This window comes from Lontra canadensis, unplaced genomic scaffold (assembly GCF_010015895.1).
Source record: "Lontra canadensis isolate GAN:19392208 unplaced genomic scaffold, GSC_riverotter_1.0 scaffold61, whole genome shotgun sequence".
Taxonomy (NCBI): domain Eukaryota; kingdom Metazoa; phylum Chordata; class Mammalia; order Carnivora; family Mustelidae; genus Lontra; species Lontra canadensis.
In genome coordinates this window covers 1,395,427-1,422,331 of record NW_022631055.1, presented here as the reverse complement: position 1 = coordinate 1,422,331, position 26,905 = coordinate 1,395,427, and the positions used below count along the sequence as shown (strand labels likewise).

Below are 26,905 nucleotides of genomic sequence, written 5' to 3'. Positions count from 1 at the left end.
CTTAAAGTCAGTATCATGAACAGGCCCAGCACCCCCAAGAAGTTGTCATGCCCTTTGCCTGTCCCCCATCCTGAGATAATCACTGGTCTGCATTCTGTCACTACAGAAGTATGCATTTTCTAGATTTTTATGTGAGTAGAATCACAGAGTAAGCATAATTTTCTTCCTGCTTATGCTCAGCCTAATTATTGTGAGATTCATTCATGTTGTTCCACATATCAGAAATCCGTTCCTTTTTATTACCAAGTAGCATTCCATCTATGACCATATCCCAGTTTTTTTATCCACCGCCTGTTGACAAACATTGGGGTTGTTTCCATTTGGGGGCTATCACAGATCAAGCAGCCATGGACATTTACCCATTTAGCTTTTACCTTTTTTTTAATGTGGCAACTAGATATATTAAAATATGCTCCCACTGTATGTCTATTGAACAGTACACACCTAGATTCTCTGCTAGGCCCTCCACTTTCCCTGCTCAAATTGGCTGCCTACTTAACTGAGTTTAATTCAACCAACTGGGCAGGTGCAGGGTGGGAAACTGCTGTCACAGAGGTGAAGGGCCCCAGAAGACAGGGACACTGGGTACATATTCCCTCTGTGCCCCCCAGAATGGACTTTTCCTGGGACTGCCTCAAGGCACTGGCCATCTAGAGGGAAAAGAGGCAGATGCATAAACCATCACCTCAAATCCAACATGAGAATTTAGAGAGACATGTATAAAGTCTCCAGTGACAAAAGGAGGAAGCACTTGTGTGTCTGTCTGGGGAACCCAGGGAGGTTTTCCCAGGAGATGATATTTGAACCAGGTCTTAGAGAGAGTAGAATTTACTAAGCAGAGTCAGGGGAGGGCTTTCTGAGCACAGGAGAAACTCAGGAATTCCCCATGGCCAGGCAGATTTTAGGAACTGGGACGTGTGAGCAGAGAGGATGGCATGGGATGGGGGTGGAGGGAGAAGAGGCCAGAATGAAGCACCTGCTACACCACGATGAGGGGCTGATTCTTGTCTTCCAGGCACAGACACTTCAGACCCAGGAAAAAGAACCAGGCCAGACTGTACTTTGGAAGAACACTTGTGGGAAGAAAACAGGAGTGATGAGTATTTGGATGATGCCACTGGGAATGGACAACAGGGACAGACTTATGTTCTGGAGAGTTCTGTAGCAGATTGCACTGGGATTGCCAACAGGATATAAGGCACGCAGAAGAGCCAACTCCAGGGTCCCTTATGGCTGGTGCTCCTGGGTGGTCGCCATCTTTTTTTCCTCAGTTGTGGTGACTGTCTCCCCACAGGTGTCCCTCTCATTCTGCCAAGACCACCCAGCTCACTGTTGGCACAGAAAGACTTAAACTCCCTCTCTCCTGCCAACTCAGTTTCCCCTGTGGCTTTCCACCACCTAAAGAATGAAATCTCACTTCCCTTATATGGCCAAAAAACCCTGGGCAAGCTGGGCCCACCCACTGGCCGGTACAACCCTGTCCTGCTACCCTTGAGCACTCAGCAGTTCTTCCCTTCTCTGCCTCCCTGCACCCTTGCCCAGCGTGCATGCGTACACACACACACACACACACACACACACACACACACACACGATACAACAGCACACTGATTCTCTCCTCCTCTGTGTTTCCTTCAGGTACAGCCCGAGGCTCCTTCTCCAGAAGCTTCCCCTGAGGGCTCCAGACCCAGGAGCTCACACCCTGTGCCTCAGTGCACACTGTGCACTGCCCTCCTGTAACCTCCTTCGCACCCACTAAGCTATTATGTCTTCAGGACAACGCCCTCATCTTTCCTTTTTGAAACTAGAGTGCTGGAGATAGAGATTTTAGAGTAAACAGACATAAGCAGGAACTGCCTGAGGATTAGGAATTAGGAATGCTGAGATCAGGAGAGTGAGTGGAGGGATGAGGGCAGAGCCCCGAGGGCTATGCTCTTGGATGTGCACCAGGATTTCTGACCCAACACAATGTGGAAAGAGAGTCAGAGGTGAGCTCTATTTCATTACTCTATTACTCTATTCTCTATTCTGACGAGTCCTGGGGAAGATTTATTTTACCAAGGAGGGGAGGGACGGAGTGGGGGAAGCTGTATGAAAATAAGAAAAAATAGCCAAGGTTTCCTACCCTTAATATATTATTAAGATGAAGAAGACAGAATAAACATGCATATAAAGGACATCAAAACATTAGAAGTCTGATGTTTGGGCCAATCTTGTTAAAGGAGCAACAGATAAATGTGACTTACAGGGCAAATCTGCATGGAATTAGCTAAGTATTTACTGAGATCTTACAATACACTCAGCACTGTCCTCAAGCTCTCAAAGATACTGTAGGTCAACCCAAGTCAACTGGTCTTGTGTTCAGGTGCAAACACTCATATTGTGGAAGCAAGATGAATGCCCATGAAGACATCTGGGGATAAATGCATCACCAGGTGGGGAGGACAAGTTGATAAACACATGGATATGGAGAAAGGGGTTCCCAACACTACTGGGCACATGATATCCCCAGGGATCTCATTCACATGCCGATTCCAGTTCAGCAGTTCTGGGGTAGAACTCAGGATTTAGCATTTCTCACATGTTCTGAGAGAAGGCCAAGGTTTTTGGTCTGGGACCCATTTTGAGCAGAAAGGACCCTAGAGAGGGAGAGAGCCATGTGAGCTGGAAAGCTCCATCAACAAGGAAGTCTGGGACTGATGGCAGGGTGGCCTGGATGAGGCAGAAGGGGCTTCTCAGGTGGGGCCAAGCTCACCCATGACCTGAGCAGAGTGCAGCTCACAGGTGGGGAGAACCATGGGCTCAGGAGGTGGATGCTGGAACTGACCAGTCCCATCAGTCAGCAGCGACAACTAAAAGGGAATAAGTTATGTATAGTCTTAAATGCCACACTGAGGAGTTGCAGCTTACTTAAAAAGGGAATAGTGAGCAGGGGTGATTCTTGAATCGAATTTTGCGTCTATGTTCAGGAAAAGTAGGAGAAGAGGAAGAACTATGTCCCCATGCAGAAGATAAGGAGAACTGGAGGACAGTTTCTCTCACAGTTACTCTAAGAGATTCTGTTCGACTGCTTGATGCCATGCCTCCATCCCTCACCGTCCATCCCCTCACTGCCACCCAGACCTCGCTCCCGGAGTCCTGGGCTCTAGAAGCCTTTCAGCAGGAGAGCTAAGTCTCAGATGATCCAGCTCCAGGAGAAAGAACCTTTCTTCTGCAGTGTGGAGTCTTTCTTTCTCTCCACGGATGTATAAACAATTCGACAGCACATGATAAAAGTGAGGGGAGGGGGGACCCACATTAATTTTCTCGAGGCAAATGATAAGCTGGCAGGTCTTGCTCTATGGAGGAGATAAAAGCTCCAAACACGGCCGAATGACTCTTGGGATCCGAGCCTGGTACGGATGCAAATTAAAATAAAAACTATATAAACAGCAGCACAATCGCTCCATTCAGGACGCCTTCATTAGCAGCCGGAGCTCTAGCGCTCCTGCCCACAAAGACAGCTTCCCTTTCTTCTCCCTGCTCACTAGTTTCCAAGCTGCTCAACAAAAGGAAGCTGAGGACAAAAGCAGTTCTAATTGAGGGGGCTCTGGGGAGAGGGTCGTTGGGGAGATTTATTTTATGTGTGCAGATCCAAAAGCAAATGCTATGTGTCAGACCCGCTGAGGCCAGGTCCCCTGCTGGGGAGTCTGAAGGGGCCAAGTTCCTCCTCTCAGAGCTCATCACAGCATGATAACAACCCAACGTTCCCATCGACTAGCCCAGGCCTCCCTGTTCCCTGATAGAGCCAACTGCCCCAAGTGCAGCCTTGTGGAGGGGGACCTCATTCAACAAGCAGGCCCGCAGTGCAACAACTCGCTACCTTAGCAGCCTCTACTCTCTACTGTAGAGGACAGAGCTCATTCATTGTATCCCCATGAAGTATCATTGTGCTGGGCAGTCACTGGGGTGAGGAGACACAGTTTTACCAGTATCCATCTACTACTGAACATTCAGGCTTCAGGAGGGAGGCGCTGTTCACAAACCACAGGTTTCTCTCATTGTCTTCCCATTTGACCAGCATTCCCAATCGCCTACTCCACTCCTGGAACCTCTTCAAGTGACCAAGCCCCCCAGCTTTCCCCTCACCCTACATGCCCCGCTCTCCAGCCACTCCTCATGTTCATCTCCCACCCTGCGCTCCTCCCCAATCTTGAAATTCCCTACTATTTCCCCACTATCCGTGAAAACCCTCTTAGCCTTACAAACCTCACGTTTTATCATTTCAAAGTAGGGTAGGGGCACCTGGGTGGCTTGGTTGGTGAAGCGGCCAACTCTTGGCTTCTGCTCAGGTCATGATCTCAGCGTCATGAGATCGAGCCCCACATTGTGCTCCACGCTCAACACATAGTCTGCTTGAGGTCCTCTCTCCTTCTGCCCCTCCTGCTCCTGCTCTCTCTACCCCTCTCTCTAAAATGAATAAAATAAATTAAAAAAAAATAAAATAGGGTAATAATCCTCGCTCTACCATTCTCATGGGCTGTTGGAAGGCTCATATTAACTGAAGGATGTGAAAGCAACTCGAAGTGGCATACATGTATTAACAGAAATGTCTTCGTTGAGGCTACACCACTGAACCCTTTAGTGACTGCCAAGAAGCTCTTTACTGTTAAATGAGACAACTGGAGGAGGCGGGATTCCAGCCAATAGGACAAATGAAGATTCTTGCACATTAACACCAAAATGAACTTACAGTATTTTTAAATGATAGAAAAGAAAACGGCTAAAGTGAACCATCTCTTGCCTTGGCCCCTTAGTGGTTCCCCAGAGCATCTTGCCTACACAAGTCTGGTCCTCACACTCTGCTTCCCCCAGTTTATGCTTCTGGCCACACCGCTGGCATCAGACACAAAGGCTGGTGCCTGACAGAGGGAAGGAACAAAGAGAACAGTGAGGGTGGGAAGGTTGTTTTTCTTTAATTTTGAAGATTGCTTTATTTTGTCCCTGTAGGGAAGATTCCATTATTTAGAAGATGGATTGTGGCACTATTCTTTCCCAGCTTATATGCTTATTTAGGAACGGAGACAGGAAACAAATAGGAAAGAGCAGACTGCCCTTTCCACCCCTCCCGTCAGCTAGGTGGTCACTAAGCTATATGGTTATTTTCTCATTTTCCCAGCTGATAAGGAGAAAAGAGGCATTATCTGCCTCAGACAGCTCCTGGCTCTAGAGGAGGAGAACCCCAGGGCTGGTGGTTAATAGCACATGACCCAGCACTGTTTTCCCAGACACAAGCCCTGGCGGCATCAGCCTAGACAATGCCATTGGAAACATAACAATACAGGTTTGAAATGCTCAGGTCTTATGTCTTTTCCAAACCACACTCACATCACCACTTGCATTCGTTTTCTAGGGCTACCATAACAAACTCCCACAATTGGATGGCTTCAAACTAGAGGCATTTGGGGGCACCTGGGTGGCTCAGTCCATCAAGCATCCAACTCTTGATTTCAGCTCAGGTCATGATCTCAGGGTTGTGAGACTGAACCTACTCACATCAGGCTTGTGTGCTGGGGCTGGAACCTGCTTGGGATTCTCTCTCTGCATCTCTCTCTCTCCAAAAACAAACAAACAAACAAACAAACAAACAAAACAAACAACAACAAACAAAAAATATTTGTTCATGCACACTTGGGGAGGCCAGAAGTCCAAAATCAAGATGTAGGCAGGGTTGGTTTCTTTTGGAGGCTCTGACAGAGAATCTATTCCATGCCTTCACTAGAAGCAAACTTTGTCATTCTATGGCTTACGTCTGTATCACTATAATTCCCACCCCCAACTACATAACCTTCTTTGTGTCTGTGTGTCCTCTCCTCTTCTTTTAAGGACACTTGTCATTGGACCTAGGGCCCACTCCAAGTCCAGGATGATCCCATCTCAAATTCCTTATATTACATCTGCAGAGATCTTTCTTCTAAATAAGGTTACTTTTGCATGTTCCAAGGGTTAGGACTTGAACATATCTTTGGGGGAGGGGGGGCACTATTCAACCACTATAGTCCCCAATCAAAGGGGAAGGGAGAAGAGAAGGAAACCACACTGAGCTCCTATTCAAACCTGTTTAAGAATTCATGAGACAAGGTAGGGACTGCATTAATCAGTCAAATTATGGTAGCAAAGGCCAAGGTAACTGAATGAAACTTCAGCATGGCTATGGTAGGGAGGAAGGGGCAGTAGCCTGGGATCTGCCCTCCACTGAGACCCGCTGAGGTCACTAGGTAGCTGGAATGAGAAAGTCACGGGAAAGAGCCAGGTCATCAATCTCTCTCCCCTCTCATCCACGCCCTTCCTCTCACCTCACTTAATCTTGCTGGGTTACCTATGGATAACCCAGAGCTTCGTATCCTCCTGGGGGTGAGCAAGGCAGCAGCCTGCCTGCCCAGCACTTTGCTGCCTGTCTTGTGGAGGTCAGCCAGCCCTGTCCACCCTGGGACTGCTCAAAAGCTTGCACTTTCCTGACTGGTTTGTGAACACAGGATTCAGCATTTATGTTTCTTCTGCTGCAGTTAATATTTACAAAAGGAAAAGCCTTCCAAAACTTAGCTAACAAAATTCAATTTAAGGATCAGAAAAAGGCACACCACATACAAAATTTCTAAAAGTTCCTTTCTCCAAGAAAGGAAAGGAAGAAAATATTGAACGAATTACCAAGTTTCAAAGGAACCATTTCTTGAGTTATTAGTGTGGCCTTCCTCCAAGAAATGCCTGCCAATTGCGTCAACAGAAGTTCTGTCAGTGAGAGTTACCAAGAAAACTTCTGAGGCCTGAGACTGTAGGGTTTTGGCCAACACCATGCCTATAAAATAAGCCTTATTTTTCAGGCCTAGAGTCCATGAACTTTACCCCTCAGTGTTAAGATGACAAAGTCTAGCAAATGTTGCCTGAAAAAATTCTGTGGATGAGGGGTTGAACTTGAGTAGGTATTTGTTGAGTGTGTGCCTTGTGTTGGTCTCTTTGCTAGATACTAGAGATATAGCCATGGACAGCAATTCCAAAGTGGCCCTGCCTTCACAGTGGGGGAGAAAGGGAGATACTAAATTATCACACGAGTAATGTGACAAAGCCAGAGTATGGGGTGTCATGGAGGCATACATCAGGACACTCCGCACACCTAAGAGAGGGTTTAAATGAAAACACAGGACATAAGTACTTTGTCCCCAGTGATAATGAAACTCCAGTGGGTCTGCTCTAAAAGTTTTATACACATTCTCTCTATACTATAGTGGATGGAGTTTCCTACCCTTCCAGGAGCTGCAACAATTTGAAACAAATCTTCACACATATTTTGGAGCTGTATGCCTAGTGAGCCCCAAGAGGATCCTAGAGCCCCTCAGAGTAAGAAGGAGATACTTCTGGAAAGATAAATGCAATAGAAGCAGGTCCCCAGGGCTAAGATCAGAAAATAAGGCTCTAATCACCTCCCAGTTGGTAGAATGGCTAGTATCAAAAAAGAAAGAATAAATGTTTGCACGGATATGGAGAAGTTGAAATTCTTGTGCATTGAATGTAAAATGCTATGGCTACTATGGAAAATAGTATGGAAATTCCTCAAAAATTCATACCATATGATCCAGCAATCCCAATTCTAGTTATCCAAAAGCATTGATGTCAGGATCTCAAAGAGGTAATTGTACCCCCATGTTCACTGCAGTATTATTCACGATAGCCAAGTGGTGGAAACAATCCAAATGTTCAACTGTTTATCAGTGGATGATGAGATAAAGCAATTGTGGTATATACATACAGTGGAGTATTTTTCGGCTTATAAAAACAAAAGAGAAGGAAATCATGCCACATGCAACAACATGAGTAAACCCGAGGATATGAAGCTAAGTGAAATAAACCAGCCACAGAAATGCAAATATCACACAATTCTACTCATAGGAGGAGGTACCTAAAATAGCCAAACTCATAGAAGCAGAGAGTAGAATGGTGGTTGCCAGGGGCTGAGAGGTGGTAAAACAGGTAGTCACTGTTTGCTGGGTATAAAATTTCAGTAATGCAAGTTGAGTAAGTTCTAGAGATTTGCTGTACAGCACTGTGATGACAGTTAACGATTCTGCATATAATGACCTTCACCATTTGTTAGCATGGTAGATCTCATGTTAAGTGTTATTACCACAAGAAAGACATAGATAAGTCAAGGAAAGACAAGGAAAAGAAAAGAAAGAAAAGGAGAGAAGACATTAGACCCGGGCTTGACCAACAACCGCCAATGTGTCAAAGCCAGCCTGCTGCCTGTTTTTGTAAAAACATAAAGCTTTACTGTCACACACATTCATATGCATTGTCTATGGCTGCTCTCACACTACAATGCCAGAGCTGAGTAGTTGTGACGGAGGCTGTATGACCCACAAAGCTGAAATCCCTGACTACCCTACACAAGGGTGTCCACTGTGCATCATCTTGGTATTCTCCACATTTTTTCCTTGATACTTTCCTACTTCAAAACTTGAAATGTGTCCTACTGCCAATGGTCTTTCACTCAGTCCATGGACTGGGCTTAACCTTGTTTGCCACAATCCTAATCCACATGCTCCAAGGTTATTATGCTCAATAAGGAAGTCACCAGACATGTGGCTATTTAGATATAAAGAAATTACGTGTGGTCCTGGACAAAAAGAATCTTGCAGCCTTTGCCTGAGATTCCTCATCACTCTCCTCACCATACCAGAATGTCTCAAATACTTTTACCTGGGCTGCTTTAGAGGACAGGGAGCCAAAACCCAGCAAAAAGTCCCTATACTAAGAACTTCAGAGGGCACTCATAAGCACCTACTGTGAGCCAGGCTCTGATTTGAAAATATCATTGCATTTAGCCCGCATATCAACTTTAGGCATCACATCACATCCTCATATCAGGAATGATCCCTGTCTTATACATGAGAAAGCAAAGGCTCAGAGATGTGGGAACTTCAATCTGCCTCTCTGTGTACTTTCATCACTGCATCCAACTTCCATACTGTCTGCTGCTTAAACATTTCTATACAATTACCGGGAAGAAAGTCTATCACTTCGGATAAAGAGATGATCAGCAGGAACTATGTTACATGAATTCAGTCCAGATGACATAGGAGAGCCTGATGCCACTGTGTTGGTTCCTTGGAGAGCCAGTTACCATTGGGTTCCTTTTGAATTTTTATCGTTGTGTGCTATAGTAAGAGTGCAGGGAGGAAGGGGGCACTATTCAGAGTGAAATTTGCCTTCTCAAAAGACCATGGAAGACTTAGTTGTTCTCTGCCAACTTATTATCTCACCAACAATCATCTTGTAAACATTCATGCTTCGTCCAAAGGAGAAAACCAAGATTGTGAGATGGTTCTGGAAATCACATCAACAAAGGACAGTTACAAGACCAGGGGATGCTTAGTTTAGAGAAGAGAAACTCTGATGGAAGCATACTGGCCGTGCATTCTGTTTTCAGGAAGCTCTGCCCTATCAAGAAGGGCAGCCTTCTGTGTGTTCTGTCAGAGTTGAGATTGAAGACAAATAGTTGGAAGTAAAATGGCAGTAGATTTTGGCTCAAAAGTTGAAAGAATGTTCCAACAACTGCAAATATCTAACAAAGCAATGAGCTGTTGAGATGATGAGCCCATCCAGCTCTGAAGACTTCCAAGCATGATCTAGATGACGTCTGTCAAGAATACTGTGGCATGGGCTTTTGAAAAGTGAGAAAGGTTAGACTAGCTCAACTCCATGGCCCCTTCCAATTCAAAAAGCCCATAATTCTGTGAACAGAACCAGCCTAAGGACCACACTGGGGAAATGAGTGCTTTGAACCAAAGGTGCTCTGACTCCTTCCACATCCTAATTCTAACATCTCACTAAAAGCTAGTGTTTATTTTCAACCAAGCCCCAGTCACCTAAGGTCACAATCCAGGACTAGCCAATAGTCATGGTTTACCTATAAGAAGAAGGATTTCTCCATTTGTCAAGCAAAACTGAAGGCTCTGGCACTGGAGGAGGCAGCCAGAGAGTGGATGATCAAAATAAAATTAACTGATATTTACACTAAACTTTGCCATTTGCAGGGGACCTATGATCCAATTAATCTTCCCAACAGAGGCTGCAGAGGAAGCAAGACATATTAGTCATTATTGCCTATTGGTACTAAGAGGTTGCCTGGTTGCCCCACAAATGCACATGGCTACAGACCTGAGTGACATCTCCAAGATGGAAGGGACCATGTTGGTAGACACCATTTTGATCAATGTCCTATGGACATTAGCTGAGAATTGAGGACTGTTCGTCAAAATTTGTTTGTGTTTTTCATAATGAAAGCGGTCATCCTGGCACATAGAACATGGCAGAAGTGAATACATTGCCCAGAACATCACATGCTTACAGTACCTACTTTGTACAAGCCTACCAGTATTTTCTGGTCCTTGAATTATTAGAATGAGTTTCACATCCTGAGAATGCATTCAGCTTGGGAGGCTAGATACTGCAAGTGCCAATTATCAAGGCTCATGCCATTTAAATATAGGCTGCCATTATTTTTCATTGCTCACATCAGTGCTACTGGATTTTATATCCTGTTTTCCCATCATGTCTGGACTGAATCATCCCCTCTTCTATCACAACACTTGCCTTTGGAGGCTCCCAGAAGGAAAACAGTGTACAAATCTTAGTTAACCTTCGTGCTGATTAGAGGATGCTTGCAAATGGTCACCTGGAGAAGCCCTCCAGGGCTACTGGAGTTATTAGGGTGATCAGTAAGATGTCAGGGTAACTGGAGATCACCATCTCTGCTTCTAAAACTAAAACCTCCGTCATCAGAAATGTGCCTGCCAGCATTTACACCAGGCAAAACTTGTGGGTGAAGAATTGGACAGACACACAGGGGAAGGTAGGGGAGAGCATTCCAGGCAGAGGAGGTATCTGAACAAAGGCGGAAAGTCATGAAAATGAAGGGCCTCTTCTGTAAAACCAGAGCACAGAGTGTGCACAGAGAAGTATGGGGAGGCTGAACAGGTGGCTTGGGCGATGCTGTGAAGTCCTTCAGTGGCAAGCTCTAGAGAACACTTACTGCTGGTGTCTAGTGCTGGTCAAATGTGCTGGTCAAAATCACCGGCAGGGCTTGTGGTGCCCCTTCCTGCAGAGTTGGATTCAGTGGGTCTGGGTGGGGTCCAAGAATCTTATGTCTAACAAGCCCGCTGGTGGTGCCGAGGATGCTGGTCCAGGGACCACTCTTCGGGAACCACTGCTGTAGTCACTCAGCACTGTTTTGAGTAGGGAAAAAAGATGGTCAGAGCTGTACATTTACTGTCTTAAACTGACCAGTTTGAAGAGCTCATAATTCTGTGATAAGATATGGAAGGTAAGGAAAGGGAAAGACTTAGCTCAAGCAGTGGGTCTATGTTCAGTAGTGAGATGTGATCATAACTTCTCATTTTTCACCCAGCTAGTGGTAAGGCACATGACGTATGTTCCCTACAGAAGAACAATGGAACCTCAAGAGTTTTTTAAATTACCAGATAAAGCATGCCACTTTCAAAACTCTAGAATGGAGTTGTTAAACACAGAACCCACATTTTTTTTAAAGATTTTATTTATTTGACAGACGGAGATCACAAGCAGGCAGAGAAGCAGACAGAGAGAGAAGAGGAAGCAGGCTCCCTGCTGAGCAGAGAGCCCGATGTAGGGCTTGATCCCAGGACCCTGGGATCATGACCTGAGCCAAAGGCAGAAGCTTTAACCCACTGAGCCACCCAGGCGGCCCAGAACCCACATTTTTTTCTTTTTTTTTTCTTTTTTTTTTTTTCAGAACCCACATTTTCTTAATGTAAGTTTTTCTAAAGGCATTTATCATGTTGGTCATTAATGACCCCATTAGCTGACAGAAGGAATGTCACATAGCTTTTCCTCCTCCACTCCTGACTTCCTAGGTGTGAAAAGGGAATGAGAGACTGTGAGATTTAATCTGAAACATCTTCAGTTTCACTGCCATCACAGAAATGGCAACTAGGAAAACACTGGAAGGGTCCAAACCCCTGCCTTGTCCATAGGAAATCCTGACCTGGCCCAAACAGGAAAGCCAACATGCCATTCTTCTAAGCTGATCATTAAAAGAAAAAAAAAAAAAAAAAAAAAACAACCTTGACCAAGGTGGACACGTGATTTAGGGCAGAGCAGGAGGAGGAAAGAAGGGGAAGGGGTTATTTTGCTTGTTTTGTTTTTTTACCAATAGCAGGGATGGAATCAAGTTAGTCTTAAATCCTCTCCTATTGGCCTGGTTGATTTAAGAGAAAGCTATCACCATCCATATCAAAGCATTATTAATGATTAGAGATTAATGCATGACTTTATGTTCTATTTTATACAGGGGCTTCTAGAGTCAAGTGTGTTAGTCCAGTGCAGCTAGAGAATATTGTATTTGAGGCCACACTGCAGAAGAGCTATCACCCTGACCCAGAATTTGAAGGACCTGGATTCTTTTTCTGGTTCTACAACTCTGAATTCAATCAAGATCTTATCTTCTCTGGACCTCAGATTTCTCATGTGGGAGAGCAGCAAGGTTGTGCCTAGCTACCTGTATAATCCTGCCATCACCGACCTTTGGGGATTCTGCATGTCATATGCTAAAACCCGCTTTACAGAATCAGATTGTCCTGAGCAATGGTCTTGGTACCAAACCCCCTTGGACAGCTTATTTTACTTAAACCCGAATAAGTTTAATTCCCTGATTCCATTAGCATTTGCCTTTCTGCTGGCTAGAAAAGACCAGGATGGAAAAGTTTCTGTATAAACAAGTAAGAAAGTGATCTAGGAAATGAATGATCTTATCTGGTCAGGATGAACGAAGAAGACTCAGTGCTCATCTCTTCATCAGCATTACTGAGAGCATTTATGCCACAGAAAGAAACAAACATCATCCATCACTTTAATTGACCTCCAAGGAGGTGTCAACACTACTCTTCCCCTTCAGATTCACTAAGGTTGGCCAGTCCCATACTCAGCTCACACTCAGCACTTTCTCTCCTACCCATCGCCCAACTCTGTTTACTCCTCTTTACCACTTGTGTATGTGTCCATGTCTTCAGCACCCCCCATCACAATGTGATCCTCTCTCAGGGCAAGAGCCGCAGTTGGTTCTTCTTTACCTGATCTTTGTGTTCTGCATTCATCAAGTTTGGGGGAAAAATTAAGGCACAACTATAATGCCTTTGAGTCCTGATTCTCCACCAGTGTCATTCCTAGAAGTCCAAACTCCCCATAGAGTCCCCACCATTCCCAAACATGTCCCTTGACTCCACTGCCTAAGGGGTCCATATCCCCCTGCGGATCTCTTGACTGCTACCACTGGTGTAAGACAAGTCCACAGAGCTCATTGCCACTAGCAGCAGGAAACCAGGGCCCTGCCCCATCAGAACCATTGCTCTCTAGGTGTCCTCTCTCTCAGTTTTTGCTCCTGCCTCTAATCACAGAAAGGAAAACTTCTTCCTTCACCAGTGTTAACAGCTCCCACCTCCCTAGGAAACCCTGTGATCAGGAGTCATGTGCTCTACTGACTGAGCTGGCCAAGTGCCCCCATCTCCTTTTTTTTTAAAAGATTGTCCAACAGGATGTTCCAACCTGTGAAGGTGAATCTTCATTACAGTACTTCTCTAGAGAGCCTATCACAGATGATTATAAAAGGTATATGTTTGGGGCGCCTGGGTGGCTCAGTTGGTTGAATGTTTGCCTTCAGCTTCAGGTCATGATCTCAGGGTCCTGGGATCGAGCCTCGACCCTCTCCCTCTGTCTCTCCTCCCTACTTGTGCTCTCTCTCTTTCTCAAATAAATAAATAAAATCTTTAAAAAAATTAGGTGAATGTTTGACCAGCAGACATATATACTAGAAAATTCCTCTCATCTTGGAAAATGCAAAGCCTGGCCCAGAAGTAATGGGCCATGGAGGTAGTTTAGAGGGAAAAGTACATAGGAGGGGAGGTAAACAGACTCTCACCAAGGCAGTCCATGTTCATGTGGGCAGTAGACATGTAGGGAAAAGGTTGGAAGTCTGAGAAGTCTGGTGGCGGGAAAGGGCTCGTGAAGAAAATTGGAACAGTGAGGCTGAAAGAGGGAAATGATGATATGGCAAAATGTGGCTGGGAAAGAAGTAATTAAGGCAGGAAGATGTCCAGTATCTACTTGGTCCAGCCTGCAACTATCTCTCCAGAGAAGGCCAGGATGGAGAAGTGTCAGTATACGTAAGAAAGGAGTATGGAACACTGTAGAATTAACAGTCCTACAAAGACAGGCAGAAATAAGATGCCGGGTCACCCAAGAGTCATTTGTGGGAGTCTTAGTCTTATCTCTGTCTCCATCTGTCTCCCTGTCCTCCAAATTCCAGAAGCTTTATGAGCCCTTACCATGCTCTACCCACGGGGATGCCACTGCCTAGAATGTAAATTGTTCTCAATACATACGAAATGGTGAGGAGAGCTTTGAGCACAGGGTAACCACTTAGTGACAGGACTGCAACCCCAAACCAAAAACCGGGAAGATGGCACAGACTTCCTACCAGCTCCTCAGGGGAGAGCACAAACTCTGCCATCCTAAAAACCCGCCAACACCACATCTGAAATATCCCTCTGTCCCTTGAAAATTCTCACAGGTCTATTCAGATGAAAGGGTCAAGGAGGGGCCCTCACAAACCTACCCCAGCGGCTACGCTCTGAGTGTCCCTTGTGGGAGCTGGGGCCACAGGGAGAGGAGACACGGTCCCCTACTTGTTGGAGCTCAAAGCACACAGTCTCATGGGGCAGAAGGTCATTAATGAAGAAATCACATACCTGATGAAGGTTGCCAAAGCACCCTCACAAGTGCTCAGAAGTTGGGCAGCCAGGCCTTTGCTTTGGCCTTGCGTTGGCATCTCCTGCCCATCCAAGGAGCAGAGTGGTACGTCAGGCAAAACAGGTTGATTTCCCACTGGAGTCCGAGGAAGGGAAGCTGAGGTTGCTCCACTAACTGTCAGCTACTTAGTAAAATAGAAATCAGAGCAGTGGCTTCTGGTAAAGGGAGGACAGGAAATAAAGGACACTGGTCTTATCACACATGCGAAGATTCCATAGCCTATAATGTCCTCATATGGGCTGATGTGAATTTTCCCCAGGGGGTGGCTTTCGCTCCATGTCAGTGCCGGGAACACCCTGGAGAACTGGAGGCTCTGACTTCCTGCACCTCCCCCCTTCCATAGCGGAGTCCCAAATTCTGGAACCAGTGAAGAGGGCCTCTGAGCCCTGGAGCTACAGGCACAAAACCCACGTGCTGCATGTCTCCAGGAAAAAGAAGCCCTTTCCAAGCCCACAGCCGACTTTGAGAGAAATAAGGCTGTGGATGAGAAGCAGGAGAACACAGGGAAACAAGGAGGGACAAAACTGGAGAATGCCAAAGGCCCTGGGAAATAACAGCCCACAGCAATATGGCTATTGGGGGACAAAAGGCCAACCCCCCCTCAGCTGCTTTAAGAGGGTATAACCTAGCTACAGCAGTATTGCGTAATCCCTAATATTGACAGCCCCATGGCATTAAAATAACAATTACATTACCTTAATTATGTGATAGCGAAGGAACAAGGACTGTATTACAAAAGTTAAAAATCTTGAGTTTTGGGGCAGCTGGGTGGCTCAGTGAGCCTTTGGCTCAGGTCATGGTCCCAGAGTCCTGGGATCGAGCCCCACATCAGGCTCTCTGCTCAGCAGGAAGCCTGCTTCCCTTCCTCTCTCTCTCTGCCTCTCTGCCTACTTGTAATCTCTGTCTGTCAAATAAATAAATAAAATCTTTGTTAAAAAAAATCTTGAGTTTTTTTTTTACTTCAAGAGATAAATTTTAGCTGCTAGAAAAAATATGTTGTTTGGAATCCAGCATTTTCTGAGAAGGCTACAGAAAGCCAGGGAAATAGCCTGTTTCCATGCATAAGAACCGGCTCTAAACGGCTGGTTTACTGTGTGTCCTTACCTAAATAACTAAGCATCAAGGGGGTGATTACCACAAATGGGAAGAAGAAAAAAATATCTTACGTATGTATACAATATTGATGGGGATTACATAATTTGGACATGTCACAAGTATTCTGGAATGTTGTATCCAAAAACTCCTCTGAAGAGCTCGTGATGGGCCCCGGGAAATTCTGGGCCTGGCAATCCATCAGTACAACAAGCAGCTACACTCCAGGTATCAAAGGCTAGGATCCCCCTAAATGGGTTAGTGACAGCCTGGCCTCTGAAAGAATACTGATTACTCAGCAAGGACATTGAGAGGACACGGAACCCTGGAATGATTGTGTCGGGGCACCATGTGCCAAAGCCAAATGCTTGCGCTTCAGCATGGCCAACCCTGTTCAGGAGCAGATGTTCCACAAGGCCGCCTGCCTGTGCTGAGAGCCATGGAAACTGTGTCGCAAGCTACTGTCATTAAGCCAGGGATACCACTCCCAAGGCCGGCTTCCGCACATAGTTGAGGCAGGTTTCAACTCATCAGCCACCACACCCAATGTCTGAAAGTCCACAAAAAGGATAAGCAGGAAGACAATGAAATGAGCTAGGGCAAAGTTAACAGCTTCCAGGTAAGCCTGTGTTGCCGAAAAACTAGGCCTCCTGGAGGCAGCGGAACAGAGGCCCCCTCCCCCATGCCCAGGGAAACCACCTGCCTTTACACCTGGGCATGGATGGTGTCAGGTAGGAGATGGGAGCCTGGCTGTGTCCCTCAAGTTCAAGAGGTGGGAGGGACCTGGGCGTGAGCTGAGGCTGCCCCAGGCCGATCCTTTCCTTCTCTGGGTTCCATCATCCTCCACACAGCTGCAAACTATGAATGTACAGACTTGTGTACAAAAAAGGCTGTGTTTGGTCTCAGATGGCATTGCAGCCAAAGGCCAAGAAAAGGAAGGAGGGTACGATGTTGTGTCCACCAGAGCCAGCCTAAGCGCACATCGCTGGGGTGAGTGTTGGCACTGCCAGTGTTGTCATCAGTACCGAGCAGTCTGCAGCCACCTTTTCTGCCAGGAGCTGTTTCCTCTGGTCAGATTCCACTCTCTTGCCCTCAGAAGTCTGAGAGGAGGGGCCAGGAGCCTGTGGGGCATAGTGAAAAGAACATGGCTTTGGCACCGGGTGGGCCCAAGTTACAATCCTGGCTCTATTACTTATTAGTGGGTCCTTTCTGCCCTTCCCACTAGCCACTCAATTTCCCCAAGCATAAAGGGAGACTAATAATACCTCTCTTTCATATTTGTTTGAAGAATTCAAGATCATGTAATATCCTGCAGAGAAGTGACACAGAGGAGTTGCCTGGTAAATAACAGCTTTTATTATTAGTTACCAGTATTATCATATGGGACTCATTATTATGTGGGAATGATTACAAGGGAAGTAGGAAGAAACGAGATACTGGCACAAACAAGGAGATGGGCTTCACTTATCAAGAAAGGTGTTTCAGACTACCATGTAGCTCTCCCATAGGAAATGTTCACTAGGCCAAAATCCTGCTTCCCTCAAAAGTATTACGAGTGCATAAATATTCCTTATTTTCTTTAAGTTTCCCACACCACTGTGATCTGCAGCAGGCAAGTTTGGTCCTGTTTTCGTGGGAAGGAGAAACTGAGGTACAAAAGATCACCTAATTCTCTGAGTGAGTCACAGGCACCTCCCACAAGTAAACCCAGGGGCATCAGTCTCCGTTCTTTCTGGACCCAAGCTGTTCTAACAAATGATTCATATTGACAGATATCCCAATTAAAAAAAAAAAAACAAAACAGTCCTACAGTAGAGATCACTATGTTTTTGGCAACCGGCAAGCTAACCAGGGCAGGTGCTCTGACACCATTCTGTGTCAATCTCCCCTCTCTGGGCTGTGTCTGCTTCTCAAGAGAGGGAGCAGGAAGGAGCACAGCTAGACTGAACCCCACAACACACTCTTGCCCTATAGGGCCTTCTGGACTCAACCAGCAGTGGCCCACACTGGCTCACAGGGGATGGTGTCAACTCCAGGGATCTACCTGCTCATATCTTGGCTCTCATACCCCACCCACCAGTTCTTGGGAATACAGCTTTTCATCCAGTTGGCTAATTCCAATTAGGATCACTGAGCCTGGGCATACAAAGTGCCCCTCCTGGTGTAAAGGGACCAGCTTCTTCAGAAGTGACCCCCACTTTGCTGGACTCCACATTGGGTTTTGTCCCCTGCTTCATTAGATTATTTTCCCATTTCCCTTCTGCCTCCTGCATACACACATCTGGGGCGAAGCCTTTTCATCTGAAACTTGGAAGGCTTACAAGGGATGCAGCCGAAGCCTATGGCCAAATGGGGGTCAGAGGCCAGGGGAGAAATCCTTTCTCGCTGTGTCCCTCCTATTACGTGGACAGCTCATGCATCCACTGGAAGAACTAGAGGCTGTAATTCTGGTTCATTTTGGAGAGTGTTCTGATCATGTGTATCTAAGAGGAGGCACTTGGTTTTGCCCCTAGCAGAGGGACTTGAACATAACAGGGACAAAAATGTCTGCTGAATGAATGTTCTTTTTATTGGCACACATATGTGCTTGTTTCATGCCTTGTACTTTTTAATTGTACCTTAAGGGATGATACACCAGCTTTTGTAAATGCCAATTCCAATTAAGTTCCTTTAGAGAAACCATTAGAATTTAGTTTTTTTATTTATATTAAGTTTTGTATTTTTTATGTATGTATGTATGTTCAGGACAGGCTCAGGTGAGCAAATGCCAGAACCAAAAATCATTGATCTCATCAGTCATTTTTCTGGCTAAAATGATGCAGAGACCTGTTAAGTGTTACTCTATTTCAGGGACAATAGGCATTCTTCTGTGCACAGTGAGAGAAAATCAAAGCAGCTTCTTGTGACAAATTCAAAAAGCCAAAGAATTTAGCAACCTAGAAAGGCCTCTCTCAGCCTGAGAGACTGCTGCCACAGTCACCAAGACAATAGCAACATAACAACCACCACCAGCACCAGCCCCTGCTGGAGACAGTGCTTTTAAACATTAAACACGGCTGTGCCTGACCCTGGGCTTTTCTTCTCTCCTCTTTTGCAGCCTAATTTTACGGCAGCCATTCTTCTGCACGGCTCTGCATCAGAGCTGCTCCCTCTCCCTGCACATTCCTCATGCCAATCCTCTTTGTAAATGTTTGCTTTAGACAGAATCCGCAGCTTTACTAAGATTATGTCCTGAGCACACAGTTTTTAGTCATCCACATCTCCATGCCGGGAGAGCAAACGCTTTCCCCTACCCTCAATTCTTGTTTCTGCTTTACTCCTTAGACTCACCCAGGCCTTTCTGTTCTGATGGGGGCACATCAGATGCAGAGCCCCACAGATTCCTGGAGGACAGAGATCACTCGTTACCCTTTCTTCCCATCTTCTAGGTGTCTCATGCATGGGAGACACTCAACAAAGATTTTTAGCAAACCCGTCTCCCCATTGCTCCTTGCACTTATGAAGCACATTCCCATCTCCCAGCCCTTGCTGCAACCCTGCCTCCTGCCAAGAATGCACTCCCTGCTCCTTTCCATTTATGCAAATCTTGACTCTCCCTCAGGACCAAAACCAAGCCCTTGGAGATCTTACAGAACCCTGTTCTCTTGGCAATTAACATAGTAATTTTTTTTTAAAAATTAGTTGGTTTCTAATCTTGTCTCCTCAATTGAATTAAGGTTCTGTATGCTCCATCTGAGCTGAGGCCATTTGCCAGAACCAAGACCAGTGGTCTGGCAGAGGTGAAAAGGGGGCCTAGGACCAAGACTTTGCCTCAGGGTGAGGTCAGGGATCTTTCCAAATCAGAGCCCAGGATAACAAATGACAGATTCCCATGGGGAGGCAGAAGCTCTGTGAATGATTTAGACTCAAAGGCAGGAGCAAAGGGACAGACAGGTGCAGAAGCTGAGGTTAGGATGTGGTCAGTCCAGAATGATGCCCTTGGACAAGGCTCATTTGCCCTGACTCTTATGACAGCTTCGGCCCAGCTCCCACCCCTTCAGGCAGATAGGTCGGCCCTTAAGGTAGCACTCCCCAACTCTGGCACTGACACTCCTGCATCGGAGCTGCTGAATCCCTTACCATAACACCTCATCTCTGCCCAGAACCTAGCACAGTGAGCAGTATATAAAAAACGGGTTTTCCATTGGAAAGAAGGGAAGTCATGAGGGAAGAAGAGAGACAAGTGGATTGTTGGTCCGCTCCTCTCTGCCGGTTCAGAAGGCCAAAGTGAGCCCCAGTAAACTGTGATCCCCACACACACCCACTTACACTCACCCACACACCCTGTTGTTTTGTAATGATGACCACATCTTTCATGATTTGGGGTTTTTACGCATTTTTTTTTTAAACATCTCTATGCCCAATATGGGGATTGAACTCACAACCCCAAGATCAAGAGGCTCATGCTCTAATGACTGCGCCGGCCAGGAACCCCGATTTGGAGATTGCTTTAATCACTTTGGTAGGTCTTGAGTTCCTCAAGCACAAGGACTTTATCTGCTCTTTTTTGTATCTACTACTGAGAAACAGGCACTGGTTCCAGGCTCCAAGGTGGGCATGGTGGGTCTGGGCTCACAAAGGACTCGTACAAGACTCTGCCTCCAGTTAAGCAAGGGCGGTTGGGACACCTCGGTGGGTTCCACTGCTCTGTCCTCATATAGTTTCCCACAGTTATCTCTTGCCCCACTCCCATCCCAAACTCCCGAAGCCAACCACGCCAAGAGAGGAGTAGAGTTCCCCACTCCAGTGAGCCCTCCCTCGGCCTCTGCCTATTCAGAGGAAGTGGGTAGGTGCGCAGCTGCACCCTGAGGATCCTTCCCATCAGCACAGGTCCGTGTTTACGGCCCCGCCTGGGTCCTGGCCAAGTGCACCAAGAAGGCGCTCAGCAAGAGTACCACCCTAACTTGAAAGGGCTCTGCCCTATCTCCCTCTTTATTATTTTTCCGGGCAGAATTACACCCAGGGGAAGGGAAAGTTACTCTCATTCTGTTGTTCTTAACAGTGGCCTCTTCCTCTAATCACATGCAAAACTGGAAAACTAAGTGTATCAGGGGAATTCGGAGCTGTAAAAACAAAACAAGATTAAAAAACAAAACACACACTCCTCCTCAACAAGAGTGAGAAATTCTGCTCCAGTAGGTGAAATCTGATTTCAGATCAATGAGTGTCAATGGAGGAAAAAAGCCCATGTGACCCAAGAGTGAATTAAAGCTGCCAAGCAAAGAGCAAAATGGAGGAGGCGTGTGCGTATTTTTATGATCAATGTGAAAGAGAGGCTATGGGAGAGAGAGGGGCTAGTGCCGTCAGACAGGCAGGGAAGCACTCTCCGGGACCAGGCAGACAGGCAGGCCTCCTCTCACCTTTCCAGGCCCTGGGTGTTATCTCTGAGCAAACAAAAGCTTGTCTCTTATCAGGCGGAGCACACACACAGTGTTGACCCAGCACTTGACCCACAAAGAGGCTCCCCCTCTGGACCTGAACTTCAACCCCATGGGTTGGCAGGACTAGACTGTGCCATCCATTATACAGATGAGAAAACCAAGTCCCAGGAAGATTTGCTCCAGGTCTTCTAGTTAGAAAACTAATGTAACCAGAATTTGAATCGGGCTGTTCTAATGCCAAGCTTAGAGCACCCTGCTCTGGCCCCTGGGGCCATGGGCCTCTGCAGGAAGGGAAGGAACTCAGCTGGGTAGTCAGTGAGGTCCCTTGGGCTTCTTTCACCCCTTTTAAACAGGAAGCGAGAGCACAGGCTCCTGTTCAGCCCCCAACCTGCCCTATTATTTCCATTAACCCCCAGGGCTCAACAGACTTTCAACAGCTACAAACTGGCCCTTGAACCAAAGGCAACCCGTCAGCCACACTCTTTCATGCCAAAGCCTTCTCTGGTTAAACAAATCTACAAAGAGAGATTTTGACCAAGGAGGCCCCACCCAGCTCAGCCAAAGAGAGATAATGGGTGGGTGACAAGGCTTCCTATTTTAGGAAATCTGTGAGTTCTCTATCAGCAGAGCCTGGGACTTTGGCCAACGAGGCCCTAGGGAGAGGAAGAGTGAGGAGTCAGGCCAGCTATTGTGATCTCGTGTCCCCACCAAGGTGGCTGGCGGGCGGGCAGTGGGGAGACTCAGCCCCTCTGAGCTCATGCTAAGGCACGGCCTCTGTGGCCTGGCTCCCTGCCCACCTCTGCAAAGGCAAAGACTAGCTTCCCACAGCCTGGCCCCAGCCTCCGGCCCAGGGAAGCGGGGGTTAGGAATCCACCCCACCCCCTACCAAGTGTCCACAGAACGGGCCCAAACCCGTCCTCTACTCCTACTTTCTCCTCAGACAGGAAGAGGTGGCCCCTAAGGCAGTCGTGTGCCCCTAGGCAATTTCCTCTTGCGTAAAAAAAGTGACAGCAACACCTTCTTCATGGAATACTGTGGTGATTAAATGAGAAAATGTGTGTGAAGCACCCAATACATGGTGGGCACTCAAGGAGAAGTCATTTGCCCCTTCCCCCTGAAGCAGTTCTGACTGTGGACCTCAGCCCCTCATAGGTCTTAGTGTGTGTCATGAATTAGAACTTCTCCCAATCCCTAAAGACGTGACTCTCCACCCCAGTCCAGCTGTGCATACCCACCTCCTTCTGGCCTCTTGTGGCCTGTATATTTTAGTTCTGCTGTATATTTTACTCATCAAACACAGATAGCATTTGCTCTGTACCCGGCACTCTTCTACAGCCCTTACAGGTCTAAGCTTCCCTGGGGGAGGAGGACAAAGGGGATATTCGCACAACATTTCGGGGGGAGGAATACCACCCCTGGGCGCAGGCCCTCTCCTTTACCCATCCCAACATCTGCCCATCGCTCTCAACAGCATGCACGACGTATGAATTCTGCAGGGTGCTAACGCTTATTTCAATTTCTAAGTACAGTATCTTTCTTTTCATAGGGTATTTTCAAGTCGTATTCCAGAGATTTCTGCTGTCATTGCACTGTCAGCCCTTCCCAACCTACGTTCCAAGACTCAAGCACCCTCAAGAGCTGAAGCCAAACTGCTGTGCTTAGCCAATTAAGAGAGTGGACGGCCTCACTTCTCAAACCTTTTCAAACTCAACAGTAAGAAGGATGTCAGTGGCAGGCTGGGGGCCCCGGCAGAGCTGGTGGGGGCAGCCAAAGGAGAGAGTGTCAGCAGCTTCCAGAGGATGAATCAAGACATTTCAGGTTCAAATCTCTGCCCAGGCCCTCGGCCAGTGCAGCATAATGCAGTGTGATTACAGGAAGTAACATAACAATCAATACTGAACAGGCAGCTGGCACAGCACCTAGGGAAGCAGACGACCACTGGGTCCTCTCCTGCGAGGATCCAGGGGGCACAACCAGCTGCAGCTCTGACAAGCAAATTTCCTAAATCAAACTAGTATCCTGAGTCTAAGTAATAATAAAAGACAAACCACCAGAGCTTAGGGAAGGGTTTTAACAAAGTCCTAAAGCACCTGAGCAAAGAAAAGCTAAAAATAAGACAAATCCCTGAAGGGCTGTCAACTGTCATCATCATAATGGCCCCTGGTACCTAATGACAGGAGCCAGGAGGGGACGGCTGCGGGCCTCATCACCACCCTTGTCACCAAACAGTGGCTCCCCTTCCCCACCGGACACAGCTCCTGCTCTGGCCTGCCTGCTGGTTGCGGAGGTAGATAAGAAGGCCAGATTTGCCTAGAGATCAGAAAGCAAGATGGAAGAGAGGCAGAAGCACAAGGTCCCAGCATACAAGACCTCCTACCAGGTACTGGAGACTCCTCTGATTGCACTGGGAAACAGGAGGTGGTGGGGTGGCCCGAGGCAAGGTGTTCGCTGCTGTCTGCTCCCCTACTGGCACCCCCTTCCCTGGGATCCTGAAGTTGGAGCACATTTTTAAAGTACCCAGAGACACCTAACTTCCCCAGACCCCCACACATGCCTTTTCCTTTCCTATTTCAGCAAGTGCACCCTCTGTTGCTTATTTAGTGATATCTCAAAGATAATTTTCTTCTGGACAAGGGCTGGTTTTATCAGACAATCCAGGCATCTACTGGGTGTCCACCTACATGTCCTATTAAAAAATGAATGCTGAGGGCACTTCAGTAGCACAGTCACTTAAGCGACCGACTCTTGATTTTGGCTCAGGTCATGCGTGATCTCAGGGTGGGGAGTTTGAGCCCTGCATCAGGCTCCTTGCTCAGAAGAAAGTCTGCTTCTCCCTCTGCCTGCTGCTTCCCTGCTTGTGCTCTCTCTCTCTCCTGACCAAAAAAAAAAAAAAAAAATCTTAAAAAAAAAATTCTCTTTAAAAAATTCTCTCTCTCTCTCTCTCCCTCTAACCCCGCCCCCCACACTCTAAAATAAATCAATCTTTGGAAAATATATGAATGCTGTAGGAGGTTGATTTATTAACTAAAGAAAGGAACAACAACAACAACAAAATTACACACCCAGAGACGACGGGTCTGGGGCACGGGGTCAGCATGTGGCTTGTCTTGGACCAGCTCAGGAGGGTTCCCCTTCAGGACAGGCAAGGAACCCTAAACTGCCCAACCATGCAGGAGGCCCTCTACTCCTGTGCTTCTTGCTCTGAGGCACTGTCCTGAGAGAACCTCGCAGTATTTAGTAATCCACGTCAGGCATTTGTGTCTTTCTCCAGGCCAAGGCCTGGCCTCCTATGCTCCCAGCCATCAGAGGTCCTGCTGCAAGTGAGAAGCCCAGTCAGACGCATGGGGCCTCGTGGACAGTGCCCGGCCAGCTGAGGCACATCAGGCACACCTGCCTCTTCCCCTTTCCTCTGCCTCACAGGATGGGAAAAGGTTGTTTCCCTGTTGAGCCCACAGCCGCTGAGCTGCCGGTGCCACATGACGTGAACTCCCTAGTGGCATCTCCCTGGTGGCGGCCCCAGTGGTTGCCATGGCGCCCCCTTTGGCTGCTCAGCTCCCCCCACCCCCACCCCACTGTCCTCCCCCCACCCCACTGCAGCCCTGGCCTGCAGCTCCATAGGCAAAAAGGCAGAATGTCAATAGGGCGACATAATGAGCAGGGGCACTGAAATCTCATTTCAGCCAATATAGTCCTCATCGACCCCAACAAGCATTCGACTTGCTTTTATCCTCTCTGTCAACCCTAGAGAGCAGAAGTTAAAATAAAACCTTAAAGGGCAGGACTGGTGGATGAAGGATATACAAAGAACCTTGTCAATCCATAAGGCAGGAAATAAGGCCCTGGCACAGGGCAAGGGCTCAATAAATGGCTATTAAATTGTTACATGAAGAAGTGAATAAAAGCAACTCAACTGTGATTGAGGCTTCTTGAGGAATATTTTCTGAAAAGGTACGGTCGGCGTTAATAATTGGTACATTTGGGGTATCATTTTCTGCCTTCATGAGCTATGGCTTTTGATCTTTGCGTCAAGAAAGGGCACTAGAGCTGGGCTGGGCCATCATTTCCATCTTGGAGCTGAGAAAACTAAGATGCAGAGTGGTGGCCTGACCCAGTGACTCTGCACATTGGTGGAGGCCGAGGGAGAGGGACCCACGGTGCTGGCCTCCGACCCACCCCTCTCCCACCTCCTGTAACAGCTCTGCCACAGGCTCTCCTCCTCCTCCCCCTTCCCCGAGCATGGGACATCTGAGAGGGGACAGGGACTCAAGCAAGCACTGAAGTCCTGTCCAGGCCTCAGCTCCCCAGGGGCTAATGATGAAATATTTATTTGGTGATCAGACCTTGCCCTTCAGATCAAATGGCCGCTCCTGTCTGGATCACCTTACAATAAAGTAGACCCAGTGTCAGCGTCTGCTGCCTGCTGGCCCAAGTAGCTAAAGGGCCAAACATCTCCCCACCCTAACCCCTCGAGCAGGGAAGCAAAAGGACCAGGAGGAAAGTCTGAGCACCCCGCAGCTCCAACCACAACCCCTCCTGGGGACTGCCTGTCTTCTGGCCTTCCAGCTTCCCTTTCCTCCTCCAGTGATACCACCAGGAAGCCACCTTCCTCTTCTTTCCTCAGACCACTGCCTCTGCCCACAGCAATCCATAGGGTTCTCTGTCCTCAGGACTGCATGTGGACCGGAAGACAACCTTCCTACCATTGGGAACCATTCAGGATAAAATGCATGAATGTGGAGAAACTACAAAGGCTGAAGAATGGGGACAGACTTTGTACCGTCACTGTCCCAGTGACTTCCTTTCCAGCTGGTGTTTTAGAGCCCCTGCAGCCTTGAGCTCCATACGATGGCACACATTCGCACACTTCCCCTCAGCTCAGCCAGAACACGCCCTCCAGCATGAGTGTGCGCTGTGCCCACTAGCCTCTGGTGTTCTCAAGAGCCCCTGGCTCAGACTTGCTTGAATGTCAAGGATTAAATGAGGTAACACATGAGCAGCTATATTAAATGTTTTAAAATATATGTGCTATATGATAATAAGGTTAGTTGAACGTGTTATTCTCCATTTCACTCACCCTCAGGTGTTCTTGGCTCCCGGAGGCTGACCTCTGAGAAAGGCATCCTCCTGGGCTCCCTTGCTAGTGACTTTCCGGTTTGGCCAATGGGAGGCATCCAGCAGGGAAAGCAGTTCCAGCATCAGAATTACCTTCTTCCCTTTGCCCTTTAGCCTCAGAGAGGTAATGGCTCCCAACTGATGGAACTCTCTGGGCACCTCCCATTTGTTCCCTTAACCCTGCCTGCATCTCTCTTCATCTCTTAATTACAGTCTCCTTTTTTTTTTTTTTTTTTTGAGCCACCTGGGATAAATTGTGTTTTCCTTTTGGGCTCCTGACTGACAAACTCAGAGACCTCCATATCTGTGTCTGATCAGCTGAACGGGCCACCCCTGTGTTCCTTTATCTTTGGGAACAGAGAAACCACAGTGTCCACTGGCGGTTAACTTGTCTTCAACACAGA

General features: G+C 47.2%; 1 long non-coding RNA gene across 1 annotated transcript; it reads left to right on the top strand.

The window, feature by feature from the left end:
- Positions 1–16,569: 16,569 nt before the first annotated feature.
- On the top strand, positions 16,570–17,582 carry LOC116879498. Its single transcript, XR_004385046.1, has 3 exons — positions 16,570–16,588; positions 17,258–17,309; positions 17,554–17,582. It is a non-coding gene; the product is annotated as an uncharacterized LOC116879498 (long non-coding RNA).
- The last annotated feature ends 9,323 nt before the right edge of the window (positions 17,583–26,905 follow it).